Here is a 12083-nt window from a genome sequence, read left to right as displayed (position 1 = left end):
TCCACCTATGTTCTGTTTAGTGAGTTTTGTATTTAATAATATAACCATAATCACTAAGAGATATTGAAAACAATTCTATCCTTAAAGGTTACCTTCTGAGCTGGGCAGTGGTGGCGCACACCTTTAATCCCAGCACTCGGGAGGCAGAGGCAGGTGGATCATTGAGTTCGAGGCCAGCCTGGTCTACTAAGTGAGTCCAGGATAGTCAAGGCTACACAGAGAAACCCTGTCTCGAAAAAAAAAAAAGTTATGTTCTGATCTTCAGTCTCAGTCACTTGTTTCTAGTCTCAGATGATAGCAGATATGCCTTCTATCACTATGGTTGGAAGATTCAGTTGATTTAAATCAGATGAAAGTTTCAGCTTTATGTTTGGGGACCACTGGACTTTTGGTGTGTCACTTTTGAACAAGATAAGGGCATTGGGATTATTTAAAGTCCAAAAATCCCCTGGTGACCCAAGGATCGTTTCTGTGGTTTACAACTGGTCTAACTGGTTAGGTGCTTTTGGCTTAATTACGTGGTCAGAGTATCATGAAACCCTCCTGGGAACTTCTGATTTGAACTTTCTCAAATGCAAGATTCAGCCTCAGTAAAAGTCCTTGATGACGCGTGAAACATGCCGTAACCCTAGCGCTTTGTGGATAGAGGCAGGAATATCAGGAGTTCAGAATCATCCTTAGCAACCCAGTAAATTCCAGTCCTACCTGGGGAGACTTTGTGTCAAAGGACCAAAAATCAAACTGAACCGAAATAACAGGCCTAGATCCAGGCAGTGGTGGCACTTTAATCCCAGCACTCAGGGAGGCAGAGGCAGGCCGATCTCTGAGTTTGAGGCCAGTGTGGTCTACAGAGCAAGTTCCAGGACAGCCAAGGCTACAACAGAGAAACCCAGTCTTGAAAAACCAATACATGGGATGGAGAGATGGATCAGAGGTCCTGAGTTCAATTCAGAGCAACCACATAGTGGTTCATAACCATCTATAGTGAGATCTGGTATTCTCTTTTGGCATGCAGGCACATATGCAAGCAGAATACTGTATAAAATAAATAAAATATTAAACAAGCTGGGTGTGGTGGCGCATGCCTGTAATTCCAGCACTCATGGAGGCAGAGGCAGTCAAATTTCTGGGAGTTCGAGGCCATCCTGGTCTACAAAGAGTCCAGGGCAGCCAAGGCTACACAGAGAAACCCTGTCTTGAAAAACAAAAGAAAACCCAGTACATACATACATACATACATACATACATACATACATACATACTTGGTGGTAGAGCACTTAACTGGCATATATAATATGGTCCTGAGTTTAGTCTCCAGTGTGCAAAAATAAAAACAAGCAAGCAGCCAGGTTGGTGGTTTGTCCCATCTATAATCTTGGGAGGCAGAGGTCGGCTGGTCATGAGCTATTCAAGACCAGCCAGGCCTATAAAGCAAGACTTACTCAAAAATACCAAAGACATCAAAGCAACAGTCGACGACAAAGCCCTTGGAGTGCAGCCTGTGTGGGGATCTTGTGTATAGGTTGCCTCAGGTAGCTGGTGCTTGCCTGTGCGTTTGTTTCTGCTACTAAAGTCAGGTGATTATGTACTAAGAAGGCTGTTAAGTCATTTAACCTGACCTCGGGAGATGTCTGCATACATACATAAACGGAATCATTCAGCAGGTAACATTTGTGTCTGTCCTCTGGGAGTTGGTGTCTGAGATCATTGCTCTGTATTGATGCTTCCTTCCCACTTGACACTGGCTTGTATCCCACAGGCAAACCACACTGTTCATTGACCAGTTGATGGGCTGTTCCCATTACTTCCAGTGTTGCCTACCATCAGTTACACTGCTGAGAACATTTAAACACAGGCTTTAAAGTGTTTACTTTTTTTTTTCTGAGTAACTATTGAGGGTTAGAATTGGTGAATCATATGGCTAATGCATGTTTTATTTAAATTTTATTTTTAGTCAGGCAGTGGTGGTGAACACCTTTAATCCCAGCATGCAAGGTGGCAGGTGTAGCTGATCTCTAAGTTCAAGGCCAGCCTGGTTTACAGAGTGAGTTCCAGGATAGCCAGGGATACAAAGAGAAACTCTGTCTTTAAAAAAAAAAATTTTTTTTTAAAATTATGTGTCTGTGTGAGTATGTGCACATGAGCTCAGGTGCCTTCTCAGAGTTCTGGGTCTGGAGTTAGCAGATGATTGTGCACAGACATATATGCAGGCAGAAATAGCTATAAACATAAAATAAAAATCTTCCAGTCAATAAATGGGTAAGTGAATTGGACAGTTTTCAAAAATAATCAGTATAAATGAAGTGTTAACATCCTTAGCCATCAGGGAAATTTAAATTAAAAGCATATTAAGCAATATACCATATAATTTTTAAAATAAAGGAAAACTACATTAAGCAGTTAATGATGGCACGTGCCTTTAATGCTCAGGTGGTAGACGCTGGCAGGTGTGGAAGGCCAGCCTGGCCGACATAGTGAGACTTTGTCAAAAATAAAATTCAAAAGAGGCCATCATATAATCTCCTAGAGCCAGAACTACAGACAGCTGTGAGCTGCCATGTAAGTTCTGAGAACAGAGCCTGGACCCTCTGGAAAGGCAGTCCATACCGAACCGTCATTCCCGCTCAGGCTGCCTTTGAACTTGCTATGTAGTTGAGGATGCCCTGGATGCCTTTGCCTCCCTGGTGCTGAGGTTGCGAGTGCTCATGCCACCCCTGACTTCCCATGTCTGGATCTTCGTGTTTCCCCCTCACAGTTTCAGTTTCAGTTCCTACATAAAGGTCTTTGATCCATTCTGAATTGATTTGTGTACAAAGTGAGAGAGAGAGAGAGATCTAGTTATATCTATATATGGATATCCATGTTCCCAGCACAATTTATTGAGGATGCTATTTTTTATGCAATATGTATTTTTTGACAATCCTTATCAAAAATTAGGTAGCTGTCAGGCGTGGTGGTTCACGCCTTTAATCCCAGCATTCAGCAGGCATAGACAAGTGGATCTCTGTGGGTTTGAGTACAGTCTCCGTAGCATGTTTCGGGACAGGCAGGACTACACAGTGAGACCCTGTGTAAATAATCGGTGATTTAGCTGCCAGGGTTTATTTCTAGGTGGGTCCTCAGTTCTATGGACGCATGTTTCCATCGGGCTTAGGTGAGAACACGAAACACCACTGCCTCGCAGCTGTCTTGAGAAGGCTGAAGGTGAAGTTGACACATGGAGAAAGGCAAAGGCAAGCAGGTGCCTGAGAACCTGCCAATACCCTGACTCACCCTCATGCTGGTCTTTTTCACTTCAGCTAATTTAAACCCTCCTCCCTTTATTTTTCTGCTGAAAGCGAACTGACAGGGAAATATTGATAGAAGACACAGAGCCCAGCGTCCTACAAAGTATAGAGAATAGAATCATCTCAAGTGATTGTTAAAATCCTGCTACTGGGATTGAGGAGATGGCCTAGTTGTTAAGAACACTGACTATTCTTCCAGAGGACCACGATTCCGTTCCCAGTACCCAGATGATGCTACCCTACTGAGTAACTCTGATTCCAGGGCATCTGATACGTTCTTCTGATCTTCTTTTTTTTTGTTTGTTTTTTTCTGGTCTTTTTGTTTTTAAAAAAGATTTATTATGTACACAGTGCTCTGCCTGCATGTCTGGCTGACAATTGTGTCATTCCAGTCCCAAGGGTTCCATGTTGTGGTTAAATTAGAAGTAGAGCCTAATAAATGTTTATCACTAGCCCTATAATTATTATTACTGTGATGTTTTCTAACCTGCTAGCAATCAATGAAAACACTGACACCTGACGTACTTTAGAATAAGCCTTTACCTGGGGCAAGGCAGACGTTACCTCGTAAGCCATCCTCCAGTAACTCCAAGTCTCCATCCCATTCCATCTGCTTCTCATAATTCCTATCTGTGCTACTCACCATTCATAATCCCAAATATTTGCCCTTGTTGTTCATTTTGGCTATCTCTTGCCGTGAGCAACCTTAGAGTTCCTTTTCTGGGCTCCATGAGGTCTTTTTCTGTCCCATGGCGATTCTCCTCCTCCTCCTCCCTCCATCCTCTCTTCTTTTCTTCCTTCCCAAGACTCTCTCTGTCTCCAAAGCCTGGGAACATCAAAATATGTCAGACCAACCCTCCAACAGTTCCAACACCCTCTTATGACCTCTTAGGACACCAGACACATACATGGTACATATACATGCACGCAGACAAAACTTTCATATGCATAAGTCTAATTTTTAAAAAAATTGCCAATTCCATGATTCAAGCAAGCACTGGTAGTTTTTATCATTAGGCATGTTAAAGAAGGCCAGAAGCTACCAATTTAATAGGAAATGCCCCCCACCAAAAGGCTCCTATGGTAAAGGTTGGCACTATTGAGAGTGGGTTCCAGCTTCATCAATGTGTTAATCTATTAATGAGTTCATAGATAAATAGGCTATCAGGTGGGCCTGGTTGGAGAAAGCCAGGCAACCATAGTCTGAAATCTCTGAAACTGTAAACCAAAATAATTCCTATCTTATGAAGCCACTGGGATATGAACCAAGGAGTCATGGATGCTGTAGAGTTAATAATATAATAGCACAGTTCATTCACACAATCCATTGGACAATGCCCAGCTGTATACATGGTGCTAAATGGCATAAGGCATAGATCGTAAAATGCTCAGTTGCAGCCCAGCATAGGCACTGGGCGCTTTGGGAAGAGAAAGAAGTAGCTCCAAGACAGATCAGGAAATTCTGAAGAATCCACCAGGACAGGAAACCTCAGCCAAAACTGGAAATAAACCTAGTATATTAGAAAGGAATCCATTTAAAAAAAAAAAGCCGAACGTGGTGTCAAACACCTTTAATCCCAGCACTCAGGAGGCAGAGGCAGGTGAATCCCTGTGAGTTCAAGGCCAGCCTGGCCTACATAGTCCAGGACAGCCAGGGATACACAGAGAAACCCTGTCTTGGTGAAGAAAAAGAAAAAAAAAGAATCCATAGCCAGGTGCAGGGTACACAACTGTAATCCCAGCACTTGGGAGGCAGAGGCAGGCAGATCTCTTGTGAGTTTGAGGCCAGCCTGGTCTACAAAGTGAGTCTAGAACAGCTACACAGGCTACACAGAGAAACTCTGTCTTTAAAAAAAAAAGCATGCATACACACAGTGACTACAGTCATTGAATGCTATGGGTCCTAACTGTGCATGTACAGTTCTCATTTAAATTTCTATTTTAGTTACTATTGTAGATTTTTAAAAAATTAGTATTATGTATACAGTGCTCTGCCTGCATGTATACCTACAGACCAGAAGAGGGCATCAGATCTCACTATAGATGGTTGTGAGCTACCATGTGGTTGCTGGAAATTGAACTTACGCCCTCTGGAAGAGCAGTCAGTGATCTTAACTACTGAGCCATCTCCTCAGCCCCGTTTTTTGTTTTTTTTGTTTTGTTTTTTGTTTTTAAGATTTATTTGTAGCCAGGTGGTTGTGGCACACGCCTTTAATCCTACCACTTGGGAGGCAGAGGCAGAGGCAGGCAGATCACTGTGAGTTCAAGGCCAGCCTGGTCTACAAAGCAAGTCCAGGATAGTCAAGGCTACACAGAGAAACTCTGTCTTGAAAAACAAAAACAAAACAAAACAAAAAGTTTATTATTTATACAGTGGTCTACATGTACATCTGCAGGCGAGAAGAGGGCATCAGGTTACACTATAGATGGTTGTGAGTTGCTGGGAATTGAACTCAGGACCTTCGGAAGAGCAGTCAGTGCTCTTAACCTCTGAGCCATCTCTCCAGCCCCCGATGATTATTGTTATAACTTCAAATAACCTGCTTAACTTTTTTTTAGCCTGTTTTGTTATACTGTGGGTTTTTTGAGACAGGGTCTCTTCTATGTAGCCCTGTCCATTCAGGAGCTCACTATGTAGGAAAGGCTGGCCTCAAACTCACAGAGGTCCCCTTGCCTCTTGAGTGCTGGACACGCAGAAGGCATGACAGCTGCTTGATTGATTCTTGCATAGGGCCTCTCCCCAGCACCCATGGGAAGCACCTTGGTTCCTCCTGGTGCCTTATGCTGACCTTCCTTTCCTGTTTGTCTTGGCCTTCAGTTCGATATTGCTTTCTGTCTGCTAGCAACTAAACATTTCTGGTTTACCAACAACTCTTTGACTCAAAAAATTGTTTTTCCTAGTTTGACAGAGGCAGTTAAGTGTACATGTTGCCATCTGGATTCAGGGGCCTTTAACTTGGGCTTTTGTGTCCATTTATTCTGTTTGTTTTTCAGAAAAGGTCTTCCTCCCAGTGGTTAAGGCTTGCCGCCCCCAGCTTTTGCAGTGTTGATGTTATAGTTTGCAGGCAGGGGCTGCCACCTCTTGGGTCTTGAAGGAAGAGTAAGTTTGTCAGACAGTATGTATTGTAGAGTGGGGTTTTTGGTTAGAGGAAAAAAAATCAGAAGAGTCAGGAAATAGAGGATAAGGGAGAGGAGGACAGCCTTCTCAGAGGCACAGAACAACAGTGGTGTACCTGAAGTATTGGAGGAAGCCAAGCTGAGGGCTGTCAGGCTCTTCCCTCAACTCAGAGCTCGCTCAGCCTGCCAGAACCATCAAATACTGAGACATGCGCTGCTTCAACTGAAAGAACCAGACGTGAGAGGTCTTCTGGGGCAAGTGATTTGTCTTAGATGGCTGATGTGATAAGCATTCCAAGTACAGATTGCAGCTGGGGCAGGATCCAGACAGGCCCAAGGCATGGCAGCAGAGAATTCAGACCAGTTGCGTAATAACTGCTGAGGTACTGGGGATGTTCCTTCAAGCTGGAAAGGAGGAGGTGGTAGGTCCCAGGGCTGTGAAGCCAAGGGCAAGAGCAGCATGAGAGCGGGAAGAGGCTTCTTGGAACGCTGAAGTTCAGAGGCAGCCAGCCCCTGAAGCCTGGTAATTGGAAAAACTCTAGTCAGCATTTTGGTTTTTTTTTGAGACAGGGTTTCTCTGTGTTTGGCTGTCCTGGACTCACTTTGTAGACTAGGCTGGCCTCGAACTCACATTGATCTGCCTGCCTCTGCCTCCTGAGGGCTGGGATTAAAGACGTGTGCCATCAAATGTCCTAGTCAACATTTTGAATCTCCTCCCTCTCTCTCTCTCTCTCTCTCTCTCTCTCTCTCTCTCTCTCTCTCTCTCTTTCGCCCTCTCTCTCTCGTCTCTCTCTCTATCTATTTCTATCTCTATCTCTCTGGTTTTTCTTTTTCTTTTCTTTCTTTTTGGTTTTTTGAGACAGGGTTTCTCTGTGTAGCCTTGGCTGTCTTGGACTTTCTTTGAAGACCAGGCTGGCCTCGAACTCACAGAGATCTGCCTACCTCTGCCTCCTGAGTGCTGGGATTAAAGGCGTGCGTTACCAAGCCTGGTACTCTCTTTGGTTTTTCTAGACAGGGTTTTTCTGTATAGCGCTGGCTGTCCTGGAACTTGGCTTTGCTGTTGAGAGAGTTAACACAGATATGAAAATGTAAACCGTAGTTGTTCCCGTTGGGCCTTATCTAGGAAACCAAGACTGCCTTTGCAGTCCCCACTCACTGATTTCAAAACAAAAGGCTTCACTGAAATTCATCGTTCCTACTGTCTGTTTTTCTTAAAAACTTCTCAAAGTGGGATGGTGAGATGGCTCATTAGGTAATGGTATTTATTGCCAAGTCTTCTCTGGAAGGAGAGCATTCCACAGAGTTGTCCTTTGACCTCCACATGTGTGTGGCAGCCACCCCCTGACACACACAAACAAATATATGTAAAAACAAAACAACCCCCCAAAACATCTAAGAAGATGAGCTTTTATATTTTTTTTATTTCTTTTTTTTTGTTAGGATACAAATTAATAGGTTTTATTATAGCATCTTCACCTTCATTTTTATAAGTGATGAGCTTTTATATTTTTAACAAAATAATTGATTTTTTTAAAAGTCCTCTTACTGGTATGTTGTCACTTTTCTATTGCTTTGATAAATAACCATGACCAAGAGTTTCGTTGGCCTTACAGAGAGAGTTTAAAGCCTATGATGGCGGAGCAAACATGTGGCTAAAGGCAGCTAGGGCAGGTGCTGAGAGCTCATAGCCTGATTCACAAGCACAAGGCAGAGTCAGCTAACTGGGAATGGTGAGTCTTGACATCTCAAAGCCTATTCCCAGTGACACGCTTCCTGTGGCGGAGCCACGCATCCCTAACTCTTCCTAAACAGTTCCACCAACTGGGGGCCAAGTATTCAAACATATGAGCCTATGGGGACCAAGCTCATTCAAACCACCACACGTGTATTGTATCCTTTCTGCCCCTCCCTCCCTGAGCCCTCCCTCCCTCCTAGACCCTCTTCCCTATTTCAGCTGAGTGCTAGGGTTACAGGTACAAGCCACCATGCCGGGTGTGATTTGTGAAGAAGACGAGTTCTTCATATAACGTTGATTTCCATACAACCTACATGACTATGTTCTCCGTGGTATACAAAGTAAATGTGTAACAATATTATTCCACTAGAGCTTCCTCCTCAAGTATGCGCTTTCTTGCATATCTGGGTTTCAAAAACTGGTCTGCCACCCACAAGCAGTTTCTCATTCCGACTTGGTTAGGAGAGTTGATGGGCAGGCACGTGAGCTGGCTTAGCACACTGATGTCTCCGGGTTACCATGAAAACCACGACGCTTTGAGATCAAAGTGTTTCTCTAATACACTGCCGTTGCTGTGGCTCATTTTCACACACTGTTTTGTGTTATTGAATGAGACATGCCAGGTAGTGCTCTACGGACTTTAAATACTAGCTCCTTTAGTGCTAATGGCAAAATAGCTCACTTTTACCATTGAGGAACAAGTGTCAAATGGTCCAGAGACTGATCTCACAGTTTCAACTAAGTTACAGAGAAGAACAAACAACGCCACCTTCGTTTGCTTATTTGAGACAAGGTCTATGTAGTCCTGGTTGCCCTGGAACTCTCAGCGTAGACCAAGCTAACCCACCTGCTCCTGCCTCCTGAGTGCTGGGATTAAAGGCACGTGCCACCACCTGACCTCAGGTGTAACATTTTATGTAAGCTGGGCACTGTGGCTTGGCCGTGGCTCAACTAGAGGCTAAGGCAGGAGGGTTGCAAGTGTGAAGCCAGCCTGGGCTATGTGGTGAGTTAAAATAAAATAAAATAAAAACAGTAAACATTTCTTGTACGTGCAAAGGTGGCACAGCTTCAAAGCAGGATGAGTAAAGCGCATTAACGTGTGGCATGGCTGCTAGCTTCCCAATCTCATGGCCAGGAGCTTTTAATTAATGGCTATAAAGTCTGTGTCTGTCTGTGTCTGTGTCTGTGTCTGTGTCTGTGGCAGACAGAGACGGGGATTGAGGCTTCCCACAGGATGTGCAGTTTTAAGTCCCTGGCTGTCTGTGCTCCTTAGTGGCACATCTGAGTAATGGGATAGTAGCCTGCCTCCCCCATCTCTTTTCCTTCTGATAAGAGTCTCACTGTGTAGCTCATGCTGGCCTTAAACTGGCTGGCTAGCTCAAGCTGTTCTTTGACTCATAATCCTCTAGTTTCAGCTTTTGAGCAGCGTTGGGAGTACAGGTGTGGATCCCCTTGTCCAGTTAGGCTTGTCCAGTTGGCCACCAAGGCCAGTTAGAAAAAAACATCATCGGTTTTATCGTCAGTGCCTATGGGTTAGCTGGTGGTTCTGCTAGCTCGCTGGGGCTCGGTGAGAGTCACCCACGGGTCTGTAGTTCCGATTGGCTGGTTGGTCTGTGTAAGGACCTGAGCAGGTATAACTGGGCTCTGAGTAGGCTCTGGTGAGTGGGCTGGTTGTATGGCAGTGCCAGCATACTCTTACCACTTGGGAGACGTGGGCAGAAGGATCACTAGTTCAAGCCTAGCTTGGGCTTGCATGAATGGGGCCATCACTGTGTAGTTGGGATGATTTTGCATTTCCGAGCCTCTTGGCCACCACCTCCCAAGTGCTGCGATTACAGCCACCGCTCCCGTCTTTATTGGAGTCATTTTCACTATCACTACAGCACAAAAGTCAAACTTCAAACTGAGAAGGGTGGTAGGAGGCCCCGGGCTGCTGGGTTTAAAGAGCCACCAGTGAGTGCCTTGCGAATTCGAAGCCGCCACAATGACAGAGCTTCTGCCTGTGCACCCTGCTTTAATGTGGGGCTGGAAGTTCCGCTATTAATGTCTGTGCTACTACTCTAACAGAATGCCTAAGGCTGAGTAGTTTATGAAGAAGGAAAAACTTAGTCTTCCAGTTTTTTACAACGTGGGAAGTCTAGATCAAGGCATCGTTAGATTTGGCATTCTGGAGGGATTTGTTTTGTTTTGTAGGCGGCATTTTGTTGCTGCTTCCTTGAATGGCAGAAGCAGCAAACGAGTGCAAGGGCAAAGGTGGCAGCTTGCTTTCTTTGAGTGTGCCGGGCAGGCACTCTGTTGGTTGTACCCTAGGCCTGGCACCTCTTTATTACCTCATTCTTTTTTTTGTTTTGTTTTGTTTTGTTTTTTTGTTTTTTGAGACAGGGTTTCTCTGTGTAGCCTTGGCTGTCCTGGACTCTCTTTGTAGACCAAACTGGCCTCGAACTCACAGCGATCCGCCTGCCTACCTCCCGAGTGCTGGGATTACAGGCGTGCACCACCACGCCTGGCTACCTCATTCTTGTTATTATAGCATTCCTTCTGATAAGGTTATTAGAGTTTGGGCTCAGCAATTAAGAGTGCATACTGCCCTCGCAGGGACCTGACTTTGATTCTCAGTACATACATCGGGTGGCTCACGGTCTCCTGGAACTCCAGCTCCAAGGGATCCTGCAACCTCTTGTGGCTTCTGCAGGTTACCCACACATAAAACCAAGCCATGAAAACAAGTCTTTAAAAATATATTCATAGCCGGGCGTGGTGGCGCACGCCTGTAATCCCAGCACTCGGGAGGCAGAGGCAGGTGGATCGCTGTGAGTTCCAGGCCAGCCTGGTCTACAAAGAGAGTCCAGGACAGCCAAGGCTACACAGAGAGACCTTGTCTCAAAAAACAAACAAACAAACAAAAAAAGAGCTCGCCCAACTATGCCAAACAGTGGTGGTGCACACATTTAATCCCAATACTTGGGCAGCAGAGGCCATCCTGGTTTGAAGAGTGAGTTCCAGCACAGCCAGGACTACATAGAGAAACCCTGTCTCAACACAACACAGCAAAACCACCACAACAAAAGAGCTTCCCCAACTCCCAGAACAAAGAGCCGTCAGAATCCCGTGGAATGCACACCACAGACTTCTCTTTGAGGACTCTCCATTCCTGGGCAGACTTTGCCTTTCCCCACCTCCAAGGGAGTTTCAGCAGATCTTATCTGTGTCCTCAGTTGAAGTCCAACACACAGGACTTGGATCCTCAATTAGGGAAGGACTCTGATCCTGTTCAGAGAAGCCACCAGGATCCATTGTGTTGTAGGAAGAGGGCACAAGGGACACGCTGTTCTGGCTTCCACAATGGTGTGCTATTGTCTGTCGGCACAGCTTCCCTCTGAGGCAGACAGCCTTGGAACCCTCTCCTCAGTCACCTGAACCTCTTCCACTTCAGGCTTCCTGCTCCAGCTTGCATGGAGTAATCACACTCCCAAACATGATTGCATCACAGGGACGTTTAAAGGAAGGAGATAAGATTCTTCAAATCCTTATCACTGGCCAAAAAGCTGTTGCAACCTCCTTCCTTGAACTAACTGGTTTACTGTTCATAAAGCTCAGTGATTTATTTATTATTCCTATCTCACAGTGAAGCAAAGGAGCAGAAGAGGTCAGTGTGATTTGAGTCATGATAAAACAGTAGAATTAGGGTTCCTGAATGTGAGCGTGAGTCTCTCAGACCAGAAAATATCTCTCAGTAGGACTCTCTTTTGCACGCCTTTAATCCCAGCACTCGGGAGGCAGAGGCAGGTGGATCACTGTGGGTTGGAAGCCAGCCTGGTCTACAAAGCAAGCCTAGGATTGCCAAGGTAAGACAGAGGAATCCCGTCTTGACAAAAAACAAGCAAACAGAAATTATTCACGTATTTTATGTGTATGAGTGTCTTCGTGCACTGTCATTTGGTAGC

Source organism: Acomys minous (assembly GCF_964271855.1).
Source record: "Acomys minous genome assembly, chromosome: 6".
Classification (NCBI taxonomy): Eukaryota; Metazoa; Chordata; class Mammalia; order Rodentia; family Muridae; genus Acomys; species Acomys minous.
The sequence above is the reverse complement of the archived record's forward strand: the minus strand, read 5'-3'. Positions refer to the sequence as shown.